Source organism: Amblyomma maculatum, chromosome 1 (genome assembly GCF_055883805.1).
Source record: "Amblyomma maculatum isolate TAMU_Amacu chromosome 1, ASM5588380v1, whole genome shotgun sequence".
Lineage (NCBI taxonomy): Eukaryota > Metazoa > Arthropoda > Arachnida > Ixodida > Ixodidae > Amblyomma > Amblyomma maculatum.
This window is the reverse complement of record NC_139344.1, coordinates 240,314,915-240,336,823: the sequence shown is the minus strand read 5'-3', so window position 1 is coordinate 240,336,823 and position 21,909 is coordinate 240,314,915. Positions and strand designations below refer to the sequence as shown.

Sequence of the window (21,909 nt, the reverse complement as noted above, 5' to 3'; positions counted from 1 at the left end):
TGAAAGTTTCTTTATTGCGGGGTTCGACTGCATGTGCTCTACATTTTGACAGGGTTGAAAATGAAACTTGCAGTGCTCCGCAACCATTACGGTCTGCTGAAGTGAAGCATAAGTCAATGGAATGGGTGCCAGAGAGGTTTATATGTGAAATACCCCTTTTTTACTTTCAAATGAGGAGTTTGACGCAGAGAGAGATGCGTGCAGACTGATCTGGGCTTTGGGCCGTTTGCAAGCAGCCTTCATTATTCAAACGTTCACCTCTATTAAACCTATTTCATCCGCTACATTTGGTGGAGGTGCTGGGTAAAACATCCTGGATTCGCCAGTACCTCGTCGCAGCCGCCGTGTGGCAGGTTTGCCACCTTTATCTTCTCAAGAGTACCTTTTAATGGCTACCATCTAAGCGACGCAGACTCGGGAACAGTGAGCTGAAAAGACGACGACCTAGAGATAGGCAAAGTGGCTCACTTTAGTGAGTAGCTCAGAACGGCTCAGCTCACTGAAGTGAGCCGGCTCATTTGAACGGTTCATTGGCTCACTTAAGCCTGGGGCGCTCAGGAGCGAACAGTGGTCTATTGGAGAGAAAGACAACTCTGCCTCTCTCTCGTTCACTGATCCGCACCCGTTCGACCTCCCAAAACTAAACGAAAGCGTGGAAATATTTGTGTGTCCATCCTAACTCCCCTCATGATGACTACAAAATCCCAGTAAACAGCAAAATCCATATTTCATTAGACGTGATTCTTTCTATTTAAGTCCACTATATTTACTGGAGGTGCACCCATTCCCCAAGAGAGGACTTCGTTCTTTTGGTACCCTATCGTTTCAAAATTATCTGAATAACATTGGCCATCATTAAACACACTGAGAATTATCCTTAATAAATACTTCGGGCCATCAATCTCTAGCCCAAAATCTCGTGTGGACTGACTGTTAATAAATACTGATAGTGACAATGTAGACAGATATAGATAGTGAATTATAAATATAGAGAAAGCAGATTACCCGATTCGAGGTCCCTCTTATATTCCCGGAGACAGTGAACTCAGGAGCCTGAAGTGTAAATGCATCATTTTTTTTAATGCAGTGTGCGCTTTGTAGCTCGAGTCCGCGTTAGTCCTTTTTCACTTTCTAAATCCCCCCCTCCTCCTACATGCTTTCTCTAGCTGATTCGTTTTTCGTATATTCTTATAACCCCGTTCAACTTTGCGACAGTTTTTCTCAATGCCCACAGCTCTCAGCGCCCCGGCTTCTCCCATTGCTTCCTTTATTCCTGGCAACAGGTTTTTGGCCCAGTACCCTAACCCAAACTTGTTCAACCTTCCTGTTTCTGCCGCCACATACATACACCGACCGTATTTAATTCATTCATTCATTTTGTATCTACTTCAAGCCGAATCGCTCGCCATTCATGCTCTGAAGTGTGGTTTTAATTTTCTCAAAGCATCTGTTCCCGTTTTGAGCACACGACGCACTGCAGTCGGTGCTGTTCATAACTGAACCAGATATTTTTTTTCTGCTGGGCTGGCTGCGGAAGGGGCTATGCATTCCACATTCGCCCTGTTGTAATGCAGCTTGAGAAAACTATGCATAGCAATTATTGAAAGCAAAACAAAAGACGCACAAAAACAGCGGCGACCACCCGAAGCATGCACACATTGCGGCTGTCAGGTCGCCGGCGCGGAGCCTCGACACGGCGCCGAAACAGCCGACCAACTACGTGCGAAGGATTGTGCAGACAGCACACCTTTTTCTTTTCTTTATATGCCGGCCCAATCCACCTGTGCCTGCCCACTGGAGTTTCTTTCTCGTACTGCTAATAGATGGCGCTAAAGTAGCAGCAAACAGAAGACCTAACTGAACGGTTCCTAACAGCACTCCAAAAGAAACGCTGCTCACGGTTCCCGATGGCTCACTGAACCAGCGGCTCTCCAAAAGAACCACTGCTCACTAAGCGACGGCTCTCCAAAAGAGTGGCCGCTCAGTGAGTCGCCACTTATTCTCGCTCTTTTAAAAAAGTGGCTCGGTCAAAAGACAGTCGAAGGCGAGGAGATGTTTGCGAGGAAGGGCGGGAAGCATGGCCTCAGAGATCACCCCTGCAAGCGTGGGGATGATCTTGGAAACAATATGGGACAGCAGACGCTTTCTAACACTAATAGTAGATGGCGCCGAATTCAGAGGATAGGGAGCCTACATGTTGCGCCGCGGCGCCCGGCTTAGGGTGGTGACATCTCATGCTAGGGTTCCCTATTTTGGCTAAAAACGGCAGTCAGGCTTGGTGGGCCGCCATGTTGGTTCCCAGTTAGTGCGGAAGCACTTAAGCAGGTATGACAGCGATACCACATCTATAAAGGATGATCATGCACAATGAAGAAAAAATACAGGACTCCGTCGCGCCGCAAAGGAGTCCTTTGTTCCCCTTACTTATTCTTTCGTGTCAGTGACGAGACTTCCAGTGCAACAATCTCAGTATTTGGTTTCTAGGGAGCTTCGCAGGACAAAGGCTATCGATCGAACAGAGCTTCAAAGCAGTGGAGAGACTGCTAGAGGTTTTGAAGGATATGCAGGAGGTGCGCCTGCCAAAGACACCCTAAATCTGCGTACCAAGCTATTAACGGAAGGCTGAAAAGAGTTGGTATACTGAATAGGGTTAATAAAATCTGTCGTGCCCCAAGCAGTTAAAAAGGCAAAGACAACAGACCTCTCCCAGGCCTCAAAGAGCAGAAGCGGCTTGGTGCCTGAATATCCAAGAATGATGAGCGGACAGCACACAGGGGTGCAACAGCTGCACCAATTGCATATTTTGATACGGCTACATATTTCTGCACCAAGCTGTGCATTAAGCGTGAAATTTGCGTCATGCTGTGCCAAAATGCCCCGACTATCCGCAAAAGTTTGCCATACTCAGTGACAACTTTCTGCGGAGGTGATATAACCAATCACGATGCTTCAGACACTGTAGCATGCGTCACTGGCATTTTAGTTTTATTTTGAGATGGCGGCATGCCTAATGCCTACTCATATTTTCTTTGCATCCATGTGCTTTCACCGCTTTCCAGTTCAGTCACTGCCTCTGCGCTGAAGGAACCCTATAACGCAAATGGGCTGTTTGTGACGAGGCACCACTGCTATTGCTTCCGTGGTGGGCCGTGGTGGTACTTGTGATTTTGGAGCAATACTTCAACACTGTATTTTAAGTGCTGCATGTTTTTATATGATGTATCTTAGTTTTTTATGCAGCTCATGGAAGTTTTCGATATCCTGTTGGTTCATTCATGTACAGCAAGGTTATTTTTATACTGTCTTGTCGATAGACTCACTTTCCCATCATCAGATAGTGCAGGAGGTGGCTTCTGTGTTTCATCATCAGCCTGACTATACCCACTGCAGGGCAAAGGCCTCTCCCATCCACTTGACCTTTGTGAACTTCTCAACCTCATCCGCTGCCCCCTGCTACGCTTTCCTTCCCTTGGAATCCAGTTTGTTACCCTAAGCGACCATCGGTTATCCTCTCTTCGAACTACATGTCCTGCCCATGCCCATTTCTTCCTAATTTCCACTAGAATGTCAGTAACTTGAGTTATTTCTCTGACCCACTCTGCACGCTTCCTATATCTCTTAATGTTGCCCTCTCCCTTTTTCGTTCCATAGCCCTCTGAGTTATCCTCAACTTAAGTAGAACCCTCTTGGTTAGCCTCCACGTTTCAGCCCCATAGGTGAGTACAGGTAAGATGCAACTGTTGTATACTTTCCTCTTGAGCGATACCGGTAAGCTGCTAGTCATAATCTGCGAGTGCTTCCCAAACGCGCTCCATCCCAATCTTATTCTTCTTGTTATTTCCTTTTCATGGTCCGGATCTGCGGTTACTACCTGTCCTAAGTATACATATTCGCCTACTACTTCCAGTGCTTCGCTACCTAACGTAAACTGCTGTTCCTTCCCGAGGCAGTTGAACATTACCTTAGTCTTCTGCATATTGATTTTTAAGCCTACCTTTCTACTTTTGCTATCTAAGTCATCAATCATTATTTGCAGTTCATCCTCCGAGCTACTTAGCAAAGCAATGTCATCAGCAAATCGCAGATTACTGAGGTATTCTCCATCTACCCTGATCCCTAACTGCTCCCATTCCAAGTCTCTGAATACTTCCTCTAAGCAAGCTGTGAATAGTACTGGGGAGAGCGTGTCTCCTTGTCTAACACCTTTCTGTATGGGAATTTTGTTACTTTTTTATGCAGAACTATGATTGCTGTGCACCCACTAAATATATCTTGCAGCACTTTCACGTACGACTCGTCTACCCCCTGATTTCGCAATGCCTGCATCACCGCCGAAGTTCGTGCTAATACAACTGGAGGTGGAACATGTGAAATTTATTTCGAACATCAGAAGGTCGAGAAACGCACAGCAGCCTAGCTATTGAATTCCATAATGCCGCAGTGGAGCCCAAAACTGCCAAAATTAACATTTATGCATGCTGCAACATTGAAGTACTATAAAGTATGCATTGTGCATGAAATACATAACCTAATAATCGTCCACCTCTCCTTAATCAAAATATTGTGTCAAAGCCACCGCCAGTCCACAAGAAGTATAATTCACAAGCCGAAGATGTGCTCGCTCATCGGTTTTCTTTGCTTAAAACTTGCTTTCGGCATTTGCCATTTCGCCTTTTGGTCGGCGTTTCTTTTTGTCTTTGTTTCTGTATTTGCTTTTTAATCAACATTTTGTCTTTGCACTGCGCTCGCTTCTGGACACAGGCTGATCGCAGTCACTGCTTCAAATTAAGCTCTTTCGTAGCTGCCCTCGCACGACACGAGCTGTGGATTTCGCAGAGAGTCAAACAATGTTTTTTGAGCCTTGCAAGCAACATAAAGTCCCATGATTAAGGTTGTCAAACCGTGCTAAATGAAAAAAAAAAAAAAAAAAAAGCATATTCTCTAGCTTTTTTTATTTAGCCTCTTCAATTTTATGACTCGCATTTTTGTGTGTGTGATAGCATGCCTAGCAGTACAAAAAGCTTATTTACAAAAATAAATAGTACAAGCAGCATCGGTGATAGGTGGCCTTTGCTAGACTTCCTTTGGATCACATTCATACAGTCCGATATTCATACCTCTTCATTCTTTTGTGCCGAAAGTAAAGTTTCTTCCCTGTTTAACAGCTCCAAAATTTGAATTAATTTTTTTTTCTCGTGAGCTGCTCCAAATATGAATTTTATTGCTCTAAAACGAAGATTTTGCTGCTCCAAAATTCGCTACAAATCTTATTTGAGCTCTTGCACCCCTGAGTACATCCTGTTAATTAACCACAGTGTGAGTAATCAGTAGTCTTTCTTGAATGGTTAGTAATTGGGCTGGCTCACTATTTCCTTATCTCAGCATCATTCCACATTACAGCAATGTGGTGGGTTCGACTTCCACTTCCAATTTTCTCAAATGTGTACCAGCTATGGCCCAGCCTGGTGCTTGGCTTACCAGGGCTCATGGCTTAGGAAAGGAGGAAAAAGGAACTGCATGTGGGCTTCTGCTGCACGAAGCGGACTTAGGGTTGTCTAATGGTAAAACGAAGCGAGAATTTTGGTTCATGACCCTTTTCCTGAAGTGAACTAGAATACCTTTCCCAAGCATCTTATCCCAGAAGAGCCCAGAATCAGGCAGGGAGAAATCTTGTACCCACCAGCACCAGGATTGAAACCGGTACCTCCTGAATGTGAGGCAGATTCTGTCACAAGGCCATCATGTCTTGGTGGGGTAGTAGCCCTTGCTCGGGTTCTTGTTCTAATGGTGTTCAACGTGGCTTTGGAAGATCTTAAAAAAGCTTAATGATCGTTCATGAATTCAGAAAGGCCTTGGTCAAAGGTGCGCTGGTGTATGCAGTACATTTTCGTCTTTTTTTTTCTTTTTTTTTACAGGTGTCATTCCGTGATGATTATGGTTAAAGGATAATACTAAGTTTGTTCTTGAAAGAACTGACCAAGCTAGAAAAAATTTCATTGTAAGAAGACATCAGTGTTCAGCATACTTACCAATGTTCTTAAAAAAAAAATAATAATATACACTGAGACGAGCTGTCTGAAAATTTTCAGGAACCTCATAACTGTGCTTTTTATTTCTTAAACTTAGCCATTGTCAAATATGTTAAACTAGCATGTAGAACAATGTTTCTTTAACACTGATAGTCTTTACCTAAACACACTCACACACACACACAAAAACTGGATTGGTGAAATTTTGTGTTTTGCTCTGCACAAATTTAGTTAGGCGGCAACAAATTTCATGGATATATATTTTATAGACAAATAATGGCATGAAAACTAAAAGAACAGTGGGCAATTAGATTATGTACTGACCAAAAATATTTTGTCATATATTTGTTTTCTTGGGGTATTGTACTAAACTTAAATCTAACATATTGGACCAGCCAAAGACACTGGAACACAAGAAAAAGAAATGCTGCGCATTCAGAAGGTACCAGGTTTGATTTCAGGTGCCGCCAGGTACTCAACAGTTTTCCAATAGGTACAGGATTTCCTCCGACCTGATGCTTGGCTCTTTTGGGGTGAAATGCTTTGGAAATGGGTCTCAGACCAAACAGTGTTGTCCCATGTACTTCTTTGTATTGAGTTCCCATGTCCTTGGCTTCCCATGTCCATGTCCAGCAAGTTAAGTTTGCACCAACTGGTCTACACTATGTAAAAAAATAGATATCAGGAAGCACTACAGATATGTCGCAATAATACTAGCTGTGCCCCCCCCCCCCCCCCCCCCCCCCCCCCCAACAGGGTAGGCACCTGGATTCACCCCTGGTACCATGGTAAATATGCTCTCAATGACCTCATTGGATTTTCTCCCTGTCCATTGCCCGGACAGACTGTTTCCATATTGGGACATAGATACATGCTTTAGTGAAGGCCTCCAGAAATTTCAACAACCTTGTCTTTAAATGTGTGTCAACATCGCACAGTTCACGGCATTGCTTTTCGCCTCCATTGTAAAGGCACTGCCGCAACCAGGATTTCATCCTGTGTCCTTGGGTTTAACAATTGAGCACCCTAATCCTGTGCCACCGCAGTGGCTATTACCTATGTGGGGACGGAATCAAGATGATGAACAAAAGCTGCAAATCGCCTCCAAGGGATTCCTGTTTCAGCACACGCACCAAACAGGGAAGGGCCTGGAAATTGGAACAAGGCAATAAATGCCGGCTCCTGGGAAAGGTAAGACATGAATGATCCCGCTGCAACACAGAAGGAAAGTATAATGCTATTAGCTGTCGCATGGCACTCACATGGAAACATTTAATGTTCTATCAGTAAAATAAATGGGCCTCAACCAAAAAGAGCAAATAAAATTTGCCCCTAGTGTTAGCAGTGCATTTGCTGTTTGCAAGATAACATATAGGAAAGCGTGAATATGATTTGGCAGTGTAAACCAAAGAAACACGCAGATGAAGAAATTATAAAACAAACTTATCATTTCCATGTGCGTTCCTTTCGTCCTTGGCCTGTTCGCACAGCCAAACCACACTGCAGTGGTGTGCCAGCTAGCCCATCAAGACATGCTACTGGAAAGCTCTTCGAGCAATTATACAATTCTATTTCCTACCATGACAGGCCTACGTGGGCACTAGTATCTCCATATGGGACAGACTGGTTCAGCCTAGTCCCACCTTGTGCACCTGAATGCCCTCTCACTGTATTTGACAGCTACTGGAAAATATGCACCAGCATTCATTTTGTTAACGCGCTACAGCTGAAAGAAGCGATTTCACCAGCTCTAGTCAGGAATACAAAAAGGATCTATATAATAGCCACAGAAATAGCACTGTCACTGAGTAGATTTGCTGGTGAACATTGAAAAACGTATTTTTTTACCGTGCCCATGAACAGCAATTACCTTGTATGGTACACAAGACAATATACAGTCATAACTAGAAACAGAATTTGAATTCACCTGGAGTTGATGCAAAAATGTCAGCATTAATATTATCACGCTTAGCTAAAATGTTATACAACAATTGTAGTCGTATGACCGGGTTAGTCCTATCTAGTGGTTAGAACAATCCGGCAGATATGTACTGGCACCCCCACCCCCTTCCCCCTTTTCTACTGCTTTGGCTGTGACGGTGCTGACCGAAATGCATGCCCAGTGCCAGCTTCAGAAATAAGGTCACTTCGATGTCATATAGTAGCGCTCTTGTGGAGCAACCTGTTTTTGCCAGCACACACTTTGTACCCACCTTTCATGAGCCACAAGGCATTCATGGTGCAGGAGAGCCCATGAGCAGAAGCTGCGACGTAGCCAAGATCCCAAAAACGCTGTGCAGCAAGAGTATTTCGGCACACACTGAAACAAAAAATAGAAATGGTTGCTCTTGCTAAGACAGGGCTATTCGGGAGCAAAACGGAGGCGCACTCGAAAATGAGCCGCCGGCGACCGATCGAAGCACGGATATTGAAGGGACTGCTTCCTGGCGCACGCAAAAGAGCTTCGTAGATCCTCTACGAAGCCACCGACTCACAGCAAGATGCCGAAAAAAGAATTGAGATCACTTAGCAATAACGCATCGATGCAGCAAAACTTTCCAGACAAGCTGTAACGTAAGAAGAGCGGCGCCATGAGCTCTCCTAAGTTGGCGAGGAAAGTACGGGATGCCGCCGTAAGTGGTTTGCGCTGCATTTTCGCTGTACTTACGAAAGTCTGAAGAAACTTGCAAGGATGGGTGCCGCCCAGTCTATTTTGCAGAATACATTCCAGTCTGGTCAATCTGAAACAACGCGGCGCGAACAAGCCTCCCGCTTGCTTGTACCACTGCGCGCCAAAATTGAAAACGGGGAAAAAAAAAAAAAAAGAGCAACTGCGGCTGCGGAGGCGGCGATGAAAAAAAAACGTCTGGGTACGAGAGTACACGCAAGCAAAAAACAAAAATAAGCAATTTATTACGTCACATCCGCCAGATTATAAACAAATCCTCCTCGCCTACCTTCTTTCTTCTCGCGCATGCGCAGCTTACCAAGATCGCGCGGTGGCGACCGGCAGGTGTACCAACTAGCCCGGCATCTTGCACTTCTGAACTTGTTGTTTCGTCTGCAAAGCTGGTGCGCGCGTCCAAGAAGCCATGTGCATTCACGCATCGTGTTCATTCGCGTATAGTGTTCAACCAAAATGGACAAGACAACTTTTAACGAGGCCCTAATCACCGAAGTGGAAAAGCGTCGCGTCTTGTGGGACTTACGCGACCGAAACTATACAAACAACATAACCCGGAAAATTCGGCGCGAAAGCGCCGCTCTATTTTTCTCGTGCGGGTGCTAGCGCGTCGCGTTTTTCGCTCGCGAAAAACGCTCCATGCGGTTCCGGCTTTAGCCGCTTCTCACGTGCATTTTTTAAAATCCCGTTTACGACACGGACTCTGCGTAGCCCAGGGCGTTCTCGGGGCTCCTACGAACTCACAGCGGCCAACGGTGCACCGTGTCCAGGGTCGCCGGAACACTTTCCCGACCCTTTCAATCAGTTCTCCGCGCTGCCCGACGCGCAGGGGACGGGTGAGATTGTCGTCCCAAAGCACTGGTGAGCTTAACCGGTGGGGCGTGTGGGTGTGCGTTAGTGGCTTTCGGAGGATGACGACGTTGTGATCGGCAACGGCTGCGGCCAGTGCTCATTGGCCTGCGCGAATGGTGACGCTGTGATAACGTTTGTGCGTGATAGTATGGTGCTGTCATGACTGTGTGTGTGTGTGTGTGTGTGTGTGTGTGTGTGTGTGTGTGTGTGTGTGTGTGTGTGTGTGTGTGTGTGTGTGTGTGTGTGTGTGTGTGTGTGTGTGTGTGTGTGTGTGTGTGTGTGCGCGCGCGCGCGCGCGCACGAGCGCGGAAAACCGTCGGTGCACTGCCACCGGCACCGTGCGGAGTACGACCATGGCGCAATCACAACGAGCCAAGGCCAGCGACAGGGAGACGCGTGGCGATTACGCCGTCGACGAATGTGTCACGTGATCGGTGTGTAAAGCGTGGGCGAAGCTGGACGATCCACCCCCTTCGAATGAGTGGTCGAGGCAGGTGCGTCTACGACCTTTGTATGTCGAGGCTGTGAGCGGATCAGCATCCTCTGATCGGAGTTCCCGGAGTAGATGCGACAAATGACAGAATACAAACTCGCAGTAGTCAACCTGAGGGTACCCAGACGGCCATAGACGTCCGACGGTCGACCGACGGACGTCCTTTTTCGGACCTTCGGACATCCGACGGAAGTCCGGTTATGTTCGATATACGTACAGCGGACGTCCGTCGGACTATCGTTCGTGGATCCGGATCGCGTCCCACGGACGTCCGACGGGCAGCCGGAGGCGGACATTCGGACGTTTCCCGGAACATGCTTGCAGGGCCCGCTATTGGTGTAAAAACTTGCCAATAACATTCGTGTAAAGCTCAGCAAGCATGTGCGATGGAAATTTCAGTCACATACTAGTGCTCAATGCCTTAGTCGTGAGAGTAAAGCAGACAATAGAATATGCAACAGGTTCAAGTTTCCTGTTGTCTGCTTTACTTTCACACACAAAGCACTGAACAGTAGTGTGCAATTAAAACTTCCATCAAAGAGGCACATATGCTAGCTGAGCTTTACACAAATGCGCCATTCCTGAAAACATGCTAAGTGCATAGGCATACCAGCATGCGAGGTTGTAAAAAAAGCATTTTTTTTGCTATATTGCAAAAACTGCATGCATAAATAGTCTACACTAAAAAAATATCGAGGTTAAGGAATGGCATGGTAAAATGCAGGCCAACTGGAGTATTAAGAATCTACTTGAATAATTTTAATTATCCTAGGCCGTGACAGCTCTTCCCTTGGGGAGGTGGTGGAGGAAAAGGTATTTATTGAAACCTAATATTTCGGAATTAGCGAGGAGATGAGCGAGTTCTCTGTGGGCGGCCTCCGCAGGCCGGGATTCCAGGAGCAGTTACTATCCTGTGCATTTGCTCGATCAGCTGTTGCTGGTCTTCCAGGCCTAAGATGGAAAGAGCAGGCTGGGCTCCTCCTGCAATAGAAGGGAAAATGAAATTCAAGTTATCTGTGCTGAACTTTGATTACACATCTCCAAGGGCAACTGCCAGTTTCTCTCAATTGCTTTTTCCAGGTGGCACTGTACGCATGCATCTCCATTCAGAACTGTCACATACTATATAGAAAGGTCATATAACTGCAGCAAAACCCATGCAGAATAACAAGAACCTGGCATTCAGTATTTTAATGTTTTTATGTCGTCTTTTTGAACATGCCACTCTGACCAAACATGGCATGTTATGCTTGCTGCTATGCGCCCTCAGCAATGCCCAAGACATGGAGTGTACATGCAGAGAAACTAAGCATAAAGGATGCTGTATATGAACATAAAGCACAGCCAGAGCATTGCAGTATTACACAGGTATGCATTGGCGGCAGAAACCTGCATTTTGAGCGGTTTAACAGGCAGATTTCTAAAGTCACTGTTCCTGCTCTGAAAAGAAGTGATCAATAATAACATCATTTAAAATTGTTACCATTTTGTTCTGTAAACTGCACATTTCGCTGGTTTCCATGTGCCCTCTACCGAAGACATTCCCTGGGCGTGTCGGGGGTATATCGACATCAACATCTAGGCTACAAGCGTCTAGAAAGCGTCTCCTTAGAGCAGCTGCGATGAAGTAACTTATCTGATAACATGCAAGCTGCTGCAGCAGAATAAAGATAGACATTTGACATGTGGCTAAAGCCCAATGTGGAAGCATAGCCCGCCGCAGTAATTGCGCAGTGTTCATGCTTCTACAAGAGTTAAAAGTGAAGTTAAAAGTAAAGTTATTTGTTTACCCACAGCGCTATATGTGACATTACAATAGCAAGGCTTATAGTCACACAAAACACAAAAAGCTGACAACCACAAGCTCCTGATGTATTACCGGCAGCATGCAGCATGGATGTTAGTTACTGAAATATGGCTGCACAATTCTGGCAACCAGCTGTGCATGTATGTCATGGATTTCTCAACTATGCACAACAAATTACAAAAAAAAATAATGGTATTTATAAATGCAGCCAGCTGTTCACAAGAAACACTGTAGCTTATTTATGGGGAAGGTAGTGGGCGCCAAAGAAACTGCCCCTGTAAAGGCACCTAATTTGCCCCTATGTAATATCGGGGACAAGTGTGTGGACTACACAAGCTGCAATCAAAGCACATAACTTTCACATCGACCAGGAAACTCGGACCATACTTGTCGATGTGAAAGTTGAACGTTAGTTCTTTCATGTGTGCAAGAGAAATAAGGTCACAATTCGTTTACATCGCGATTCTAGTCCAAAATCTACACATACTGTCCAGAGACTTTCACCCCCGCAGTATAAGCCACCACTTGGGTAAGAGATTAGTAAAAGAAGTGTATAAAAGACATTAGTGCTGTTGGACAGCCATAGCTATAAAAATGGTATTGACATTGGAGTACTGCCTTAAGACGGGGCCTAGGGCATTACAAAAGCAAGAGTTAGTGTCCGCTGGTCCTCATTTGAACGAACAAAAAGAGGGGGGGGGGGAAGAAATCTACCTCAACTACATGTTTTGAGTGACACCAAGCCGCAGTTAGTATTAAAGATATCACACAGTTTTGTGGACGATTTGGGAGCGCTTTGCTGCTTTCTTACAGGATTGGACAAAAGAGCTCACCATCTTCAGAAAGGCACGTTATATAGAAATGAAAATAGTGAATTTACTGCATCTGGCCACAACAACTTGCACACGGAGAGGAAGATGAACTGAAAATTTTATACATGAATGTACGTATTTACAACAGGTGAAACAATGACCATGATCTATGCCGAAGAGGAAAGAGATCAAAATTTAGCTCAGAACGAGTTCTCCAGGCCGTGGGGCCGTTTCATTAACTTCGGGACTCCGCCCACATTTCTCATCCCCAATGACAACGAACTCACACATGACTGGCTAACAAACATTTTGGCATGTCTTTCCACTTTCATAAGTTCTTCACCCTCTCCCTAATACAAGCAATGCAAAAGGGACAACAAATTCGTTTCACAACAAACAGAATTTAGAGAATGGACCTCGAAATGATTGGCTCAGTAGGTCACATGCCAAACTCTCTCCCCTAGGAAAAAAAAAAAAATTAGAACCCATCAAAACGGTGTCCCACATGCGCAACCATTGCCCAAAGCTTGCATCCTTGGCGGCTCCTTTTACAGGGCAATTATTGCAATTATTGGCGTCCGAGTCAGCACCATTGCGGACCACATCAGAAGAGCCAATCCACATCCTCCCGCTCCGCATCATACTGTCACTGTTACACACTTGCCCTTTTTCAACGCCGCCATCTCCCACCATTGTTGACATCCAGGGTTGGAATCCTCAACGAGACCCCACTCAGCGCGCCTGCACTGAATAATTGTCACTTTTATGGGCTCCCCAACAAGGAAGCGGGCCTTACACCCTTCAACCTGACAGTGTTTTTTCTTTGAACGATAAGCAGTTCTTCCAAAAGAGGTGCTCGTTTCAAAGCTGTGCTGCCTCCGGGTGATGGGTCCAGTCAGCGTACTAAGGACCCCTTAGTACGCTTAGTACTAAGGACCCCTTAGTTGTATACTGTTCGTAAAGCTCCTTAAATAAAAATGAGCCCCCTACATGACACAGCAACGAGAACAAACTGCCTGTCCCCGCGTCTTCGAGTGCGACAGCAAAGTCCTCGGAAGAGGGGACTTCTTTCCCTCTCTGCCTACGTTTCTGTTAAGCACTGTAGCTGCTGTAGCTGCCTCTCTGTGCGCGTCTCTCCGCCTCCTGTCCGAGGGCAAGTGGGAGACGGCCGCAGCTGGGCATTGAACAGGTGACCCAAAAAGAGCAGACTAATAATGATGCCTAGCATACCCACCGATCCCTTACAGAAATCATTAAAGAAATGAAAGCAACACACCAGATAACGCTACAATGTTTCTAAGTGCAAAGTCGACAACTCCAAGTCATATAAATATATGTACATCTCCGCACATTAACTAGACAGAAACAGTGCAGAGTAAACTAATAATTCAGTGTCTAGCAACACTATTAAAAGGGGATAAAGGCCACGGGGGGCTGCGATTATTAGTACCGTTTTGCCTTTAAACTACAATAACATACTTGTTGCAAGCTTAAAATCAAAGATTCACACCTGTCCCACCCACAGCAATGGAACACACATCTGACTCAAGTCTGCAGAGAAAGAGCAAGCTAGACTATTGCAGACGCACCCTTGGTTATTTTTCTGGCATTTCTGAGGGTGAAGAATCTGACTTGTCAGTAGCATGTATATGAATAAGAATCCTATGACAGTAAATGCATCAGATTTTCTGGAGTGGCTTTTCTTTGCTGACCACATATGAGGTGAGCTATAATTTATCCAACTTGGCCTAGGTTTATTCTATGAATAACAAAGCTATAGCAGGTACACAGTCGTCCACTCAGGCTGAACATGCGAGTGCGTGGCATGCACTTTTTGAGATGCCACTGCATCCATCACAGCTGCACACCGTAGCGAAGAGGCAGACAGCGTGAAGTACCAGCCTCTAGTCCCTCTACCACCACTGGGGTCCCAAACTAGGGACCCCTTGTTTTTGTCAGGACAGGCCCCCTCAGGGTCAGCTAGTGAGTAACCTCCTGTATTTGTATCTGATAAAATGTTTTCCACCACCACCCACAATACGCAGCTGCGCATCATAGCAGATGTGAAGCAACAGTTCCTGGTCCTTCTATGCATAAGCCACTTTGCCTTGATGCATGCCTGCGCACCATAGTAAAGAGGCCGACGACATGACGCAGCAGCTCATGGTACCTTTACACATGAGCCCCCCCCCTGTACTTCAATACGCACCATAGCAAATATACAGACTACGCCACACAGCAGCTCCTGGTCCCTCTATGCATAAGCCATTTTGCCTCAATACGCACCTGCGTACCTGAGCGAAGAGGCAGACGTGAAGCTGCAGCTCCTGGGCCCTCCATGCACAAGCCACTTAGCACCAATGCACGGCTGTGCACTGTAGTAAAGAGGCGAAGAACGTTAAGCAGCAGCTCCTGGTCCCTCTACACATCAGCCATTTTGCCTCGATGTGCATCTGCACAATGTAACAAACAGCCAGATGTGACAAAGAAGCTCCTGGTTTCTCTACACATAAACCACTTTGCCTCAATGCACGTCTGCACACCGGAGCAAAGAGGCAGATGACGTGAAGCTGGAGCGGCTAGTCCCTCTACGCACAAGCCACTTAGCCTTGATGCATGGCTGTGACGGATGCATTGCTATTTTGCAAACTGCATGCCACACATTCCCATTCAAGCTAAGAGTGGACGACTGTGTAAACGTAAAATACTGGTTATTTACTTCAACGGACAATGACAAAAAGTAACATGGTGGACAATGTAAAAAGAATTTGCTGCATAAAGTTTGTTGAAACCAGTTCTACATCCTACATGTAAACAAGGGATGTCCTGTGTGTTTAAAATCATCACGCTCAAACAACTTCAACACTGACAATCATGATTCAATATTAATAATATAGATAATGATACAATACTCACTTTTAGCCATACCAAAGAAATGAGAATGCAAAGGGATGTTGCTGTTTTTCCCCCGTGGATGACAGTTTTCCATGTTCAAAGTGCTGCTTCCTGTTGGCTTACGAAATCGGCTACAGCAAATGGCATCTGAAAAATTTTTGGAAGCCTCATGCTAGTCTTCAACGAGAAAAGCATTGCCATACAGAAGCAGAACACAAATACTTTTACAACACACTAAAAGCACCAACTGCGGTGCTGTTTTTAGGATGACTAGGTAGAGGTTTTGCTGTAGCAAGCCAAATGTTAGCCTTCAATAAGGAAAGCATTCCCATACAGAAACAGAACACAAAAACTTTTACAACACATTAAAAGCATCAATTGCACAAATGCTTGTAAGATGACCAGGTACAGGTTTCTGCTATAGCCCACATCATGTGACCAGCGGTTATCAGAAGCCTTGTATGTGAGCATGATGCCCTAGATTCAATTTATGGCTATCACTGTATTAACAAGCATGGGTTTAAAGCTACTTTAATATGATAATCTAAGAACATGGTAAGAGCTTTCAGTGCGAGACATAAGCTCAGTATCATGCTGCATGGCTGTAGTGTAGCTTTGGCATTATCTCGCTGTCAATAATGCAATGAAGTTCTGAGGAGCCTTTGAATATCTGTAAGGACAAAGCAACAACAATTTTGTTTTCATCTCACTTTTGCTCTTTTTTTTTTTTTTTTTTTTGAGCCCGCGGCTTGCATGGCCTCCCAGTATGCCTGTTTTGCATAAAAGAAGGCGTTGCAGGCACCAGAGCTCACAGCCCAACTGTATCGCGGCGGCGGTATGTCAAATTCCTGCCAGAACCGCGCAGAACAACGGGTCAAGAAAAAGACAAGTGCTGACTTTTTTTTTTTTCTCTCATCTCCTTGTCCGGTTGTTCTGCGCGGTTCGGTCCCACATGCATAACCAACATGCGCAAGGTGCTGTCCTGGTTTGTCAAAGCTGAAGGAGAGTACTAAACCTTTAGTTATTTAGTAGCTACAGCCGTTCCTTCTAGAAACTGTAGTTGCCGTAAAGCTCGAGAGAGAAAGATCAGCGGCTGTCCATTAAAAAAAAAAAAAAAGAAAAGAAAGAAAAAGAGAGAGGAAAAAAAAAAAGAAACTCGCGACGTTTTCACAAGTGTAGGTATGTCGCACGATAGGCTCGAGGAGTGCAAAAGTTTTCTCGTATAGTTTTTACAACTCAGCACGTTGCGCATGGTTAACAAATTAACTCCTTTAAAGCTCGGGCAGGCACTCCTTTATCAGAGACAGAGAAGTAGCGCGGCTTACTGGCGCAACGTCCAGTAATGCCGAGAAAGATGGCCCTCAGACTTGAGGCTGCACTTTAGTTAGTCGGCGCGGAGCCATCCTGTCAGTCTCGCCTAAAACACTCGACCGTTCGGCTGCCCAAAAGCTCACCACTATCGGTGCATCGAAAAGTTCCACTAAAGAAACAAAAGTTCGCTGAAATACTTACTTTGGAATCGGCGGGTGAACAAAGTGTGCCAGCCGCACCAAGCCACAGCAAAAACAATGCTAGCAGTGCATTACAGCCGTAGGTATTTGTAACTGCGCAGAAAATGCAGAACACGGAAACGTGAAGCCATCTTCCATGACTAAACGTCAACTTGTCAGGTGGATTGGATTGGCTCATTTCAGATTTTTTTGAGGATAGGTTCGGTTTCGTTCTTTTTGAGCTTGCTGCTTGCTGCGTCTGTTCAGCCACTGATTAAAATTTCACCGAAGCATCATGATAGAAAAATGTTTAATGGTCATTTAACTTTAAATCAAAAATTTTTGATGGAAGAATTCAACGATGAAACATGCGGAAAATAAAAAAAAAACTGTTTAATGGAAACGCTTTCTATCGCATCGATTCGCTCTGGCATCATATAATGCAGACTTGACGGCATTACTGATTTATACGCAGTTCAGACGAGCACGACGGCTACAAACTATATCATAGCTGTGTAAAAGCAAATCCAGTGGCGGACGTACGGCGGCTGTCCGCTGGGCGAACGGATTCGACCATCCGCTTTCGTACGTACGCCGGAATTCCGGCGGACGTCCGAAATCGGCCGCCGAGTTGCGGCCGAGTTCGGCTGTCCGTCGGACGTCAGTGGCCGTCTGGGTAATTTGGATGAGGAGATAGCTGCCAGAAAGGGCCTTGAAGGAAAATTACGGCAGTGTGACTGGCGCGAGGCCCTACAGGTAGAAGTTACCGGAGCAGAGGGGCGCCTATGAGGCCACGAAATGTTGCCCGAGACATGAACAAGTGCCTTGCAAGAGTGGGCAGGGTGAGGAGGGGAAATACGAGCAAGTCCTACGAACAAGAGCTACAGTCGACGTTGCGCAGCCTGTCGTGGCCACAACGCTCCCTCTGGAGACATAAATCGTTCAGGAGAGCCCAGAGTAGACTGCGGCAGCTGAACCGAACCAACAGCCCCAGCTGGATGACTTGACAGGATTTCGGACAGTGGAGAACCGGAACTAGAAGCGGAAAACGAAACGGCTGGTGACCGAACAGCCTACAAGCAACGCTTCGAATGACTCGACGCAGGCAGGGAAGAGAGGGGGCTTGATACCGAAGTCACCACCCTCCATTTGGCGCGGAGTACACAGGTAGGACACCACGACGCGGTCTCGAGGGAGAAAGCAAAGAAACGCCGTTCCGCATTGGTGTACGGAGATCAAAATGCGGGCCGCCTGAAACAACAGGTACTAAGGATGACCAACTGGAACAGAGCGTTTCATTTCAGAACGAAAGTAGGAAACACACTGCAGGCTGTGGATGGTGACAGGGAGCTGTGGGCACAAGACGCCGTTGTGGTGGTGCGTGCAGGCCTGAGCGATATGGTACACGGGAACGTCGACCCCAGAGTATATGTACAGGACCTGCCTTCAGCGCTCGTGAAATTGAAGAAAAAATTGGCAGTGGCTTAGATCTGCTATGTCTGGATATACGTAGCGTAAAGCATGCGCAGTAGCGCGCGGCGCAACTGTCGTAAATACGGCTCCGGCTAAAGGCCCGACTCCATATACACCTCTGCGTTCTACGCGCCGGGCGCCGTGCGCGCCTGCGCGGTGAGCACCACGCCCCGGAGCGCAAAAAAAAGCGGTTCACAACTCCAAGGGCATGTCGCGGTACGCGCCCTGTCGCGCGCTGCATAATCGGCGGAACTTGTCGCGGAGGCTTTTCCACCGCTTCTGGAACCTTTCGCAGCTCTTTGGCGTGCGTTCCTGGGTTTCGCGGCGGCGTCGACGTCGTCGGCCTCGTAACCAGTTCCGCCCCCTTTCAACCCCCCAGTCCGGCCGGCGCTTCGGCAACAGGAGCCTCGCAGGAAGAGGGGGAGGGGGGTACAATCAACGGCGAACGATGGGGGCAGAAGCGCGCGCAGCAACCGAAGAACACGAGGAAAGCAGGGGGGAGGGGGGGAGGGGGTCGCCGGAGGCAGCGCTAGCAGCGACCTGACGCCGCTAGCGAGTCAAGACCACGTGCTGCGTAGAAAAAACTGATTTATTTATAGGAAGGGAAAGGCGCGGTAACTGTCTCACTTGTTTTTTGTGGACACCGCAACCGCGCCGTAAGGGAAGAGAGGAAGGTGGGGGTGAAAGTGGAAAGAGAGAAAGTGGAGCCGTAGTGGAGGGCTACGGAGTAATTTCGACCACCTGGGGATCTTTAACGTGCGCTGACATCGCACAGCATACGGACGCCTCTTCGTTTCGCCTCCATCGAAACGCAGCCGCTGAGGTCGAGTTCGAACCCGGGTACTCCGGCACAGTAGTCGGGCGTCTTACCACTGCACCACCCCGGCGGGGCACGTGCTGCGTAGAGAGAGAGAAGTGGTTCTTATGTGGAGGATGAAAAGGGGGATCGGCGCGTTCAACTGTCTCCTCAGGTATGAGGGATCACCGCCGTTGCGAACACCGTCGCCGTCATGCAGAAAGAGGAGGAGGGGCTCCCCCCCCCCCACTCCTCATGCGTGTCGGCGAGGGTGATTTCCGGTTGCCGAAACTATCCGAAACGCCGCGGCTCGCTATCAGCGGATCACGGTGCGTGCATCCCGCTCTCACTCACTTCACTCGTTAGCGGCATCAGTCAGTAGAGAGATTTAGCTTACCGTGATCCGCGATCCACCACCGTGGCTCTCTACCGCGCGTGGGCGGGGCGGTCAAGCTGATTGGTCCCGACGCGGCAGGTCTGTGTGCCAACATCTACCAACATCCAGTATGTGGCGCCATCTGTCGGCAGCAAGGAAGGTCTGGGCATGCGCAGTGGAACGCGCGGTGGCGGATCCCAGTAGCGGATCGCGGTAAGCTAAATCTCTTTAGTCATATGAGTCAGTCGCTGCTATCTGTTCGTTGCGCAACGTTCCTATCGGCCCATGCGCTGCCTCCCGCAACTTCCCGATAACTCAATTGCTCTTCATTTCTCCGACCACAAAGCTTCTTTCATGACAGCCAAGAACTGTTAGTGGTGTGTTTCTTGAAGGAATACGTGTGAAAAATTAAAAAAAAAATCTGTCTGTAATTGTACATACGTGTCTTGCTCGAAATATTTGCCTCAATTTATCGAAAAGGTGAAAGAGCTGATGAGCTGCGCTCAAATTTCGCATTAAGAAATAACGTAATCGTGGGCAATTTTTTTTACAGCCTCTGTGATGAAAACTCAAAAACATACACATGAAATGTTTGATGTACACGACATGAATAACGAACATACACGCATGAATAACGAACGAACAGGTTCAGCATCTTACCTTCGCGCGGGAACCCCGGCACAAGTTCCGCGGCCACCGCTATCCATAGAGCCGTCGTCAACAGTTCTTATGAAGCGCGTGGCTCGCAAGCCATAGCAGCTGCCATTGTTCGATAGCGGCGATGACCAGCTCGTTGTTGACTTCATTTATTTGGCAGCCAGTGCAGGACGACGCGCTTCCACTGAGGTGGAACTTGAGATTCTTGAACAGGGGGGGGGGGGGGGGTGAAGAAATTGGGAGGCACAGCCCGATAACTGTCTCCTAGAACAGATTAGGGACCCCCGCAACGGTGGAGATCCGCCATTTTGCTTAAAACATGCTAGGAAGGCCCGCCAGACCCGCCCCGGAAGACACAGACGCAGACCGCCCCGCTGATTGGTCGATGCTTGCAACGCGGAATTAGGAGGCACGCTGCCGCGAGCAGCGCTGTGGGCAGCGCGTCGCGCATGCGCAGACTTTCTCTGGCCGGCGCGCGCAGAACGCGCGCTTCGAGGGCTCATGGAGCGGCGGGAGCGCAAGCCGGCGTCGGCGAGGAGGCGACACACTCAATCTCTTTCTCTATGACACACCTGCGTCTCTCGTGACGTCACGCGACTAGCGAATGCGCATAACAGGCGACGCACACTCACTCGAAATTTCGATGTCCAGTGGCTGCTTGTGAAATAAAGACTTCCCTTGCTGTTGGCCTGTTTCTAGCCTTTAGAGACACATCTCGACGCGGCTAACAGCAACAAGCCACTCTCAACACAGACAATATATGACAACATCTTTATCAATAGCATTCACAATAGTACTGCGTGATCTGAACACTTGTTTGCAAGCAGGCTAACCCCCGTCGAGCTATAAATTCTAAATTTATACAAATGTCTGACGCTTGGTTTTCCAAAAACAAAGTGATCATACTGCTTTTGACGTCCAGTGGTTGCTAGTGAAACAAAGGTGCGCTTGCTGTCGGCCGATATGCAACCTAATTTTAGGACAACAAGCCTCTTTCAATTAACACATGACCCTAAGCAATTGTCCTTGTCAGTTGTATTCATTGTCTAGCTGTGATAAATGTTACAAGTGTGCATAAAAATTGTAGGCAAGGGACTCTGCAGCTACTGATGGTAGAGAAAAGAGATTGTATTCTATACAGCCAATTTGCTGGCTTTTATATAACTGGGACACTTTGATATGACTTGATAACAAACCGGTCACAATGCATAACATCAGTTTCAAAGTACTATTAATTACATCACTTAACACCAATTAGAAGGCTGAATATTAAATATAGCAACTGAAAATTTGTATTATAAATGTTACTGTTCTCAAATTACATTGCACTGTATCTTGAGTTAAAAGAACAAGCGTTTGAGTTTTTCCGAGTAATGTAAACTCAACTGAAATCGAAAATGAAAAACAAGCGCTATATTGTTCAAGTTTATCCCGTCACGAACACGTAGGAAGTGAGCACATACCTGAACATTGAAAGAAAAGTATCCTTTTCTGTTCCTGAACTCTTCGGCATCGTCACCTCCGGGACTCTTGATGCGGACGTGGG

At 46.8% G+C, this 21,909-nt stretch overlaps 2 long non-coding RNA genes across 4 annotated transcripts; both read right to left on the bottom strand.

The window, feature by feature from the left end:
- Window positions 1-6,787: 6,787 nt before the first annotated feature.
- On the bottom strand, window positions 6,788-8,822 carry LOC146206034 (uncharacterized). Its single transcript, XR_014704330.1, has 3 exons — window positions 8,698-8,822; window positions 8,243-8,349; window positions 6,788-7,177 (listed from the first exon to the last, which is right to left on the bottom strand). It is a non-coding gene; the product is annotated as an uncharacterized LOC146206034 (long non-coding RNA).
- A 1,904-nt stretch (window positions 8,823-10,726) lies between these two features.
- LOC146206033 (uncharacterized) lies at window positions 10,727-17,247 on the bottom strand. 3 transcript variants are annotated; one of them, XR_014704325.1, is made up of 4 exons: window positions 17,084-17,247; window positions 15,593-15,718; window positions 14,963-15,129; window positions 10,727-11,038 (listed from the first exon to the last, which is right to left on the bottom strand). It is a non-coding gene; the product is annotated as an uncharacterized LOC146206033 (long non-coding RNA). The 3 variants fall into 3 exon arrangements; XR_014704326.1 differs by having other exon boundaries at window positions 10,729-11,038; window positions 14,963-15,051; window positions 17,084-17,245; XR_014704324.1 differs by lacking the exon at window positions 14,963-15,129 and having other exon boundaries at window positions 10,739-11,038; window positions 17,084-17,243.
- Between the last annotated feature and the right edge of the window lie 4,662 nt (window positions 17,248-21,909).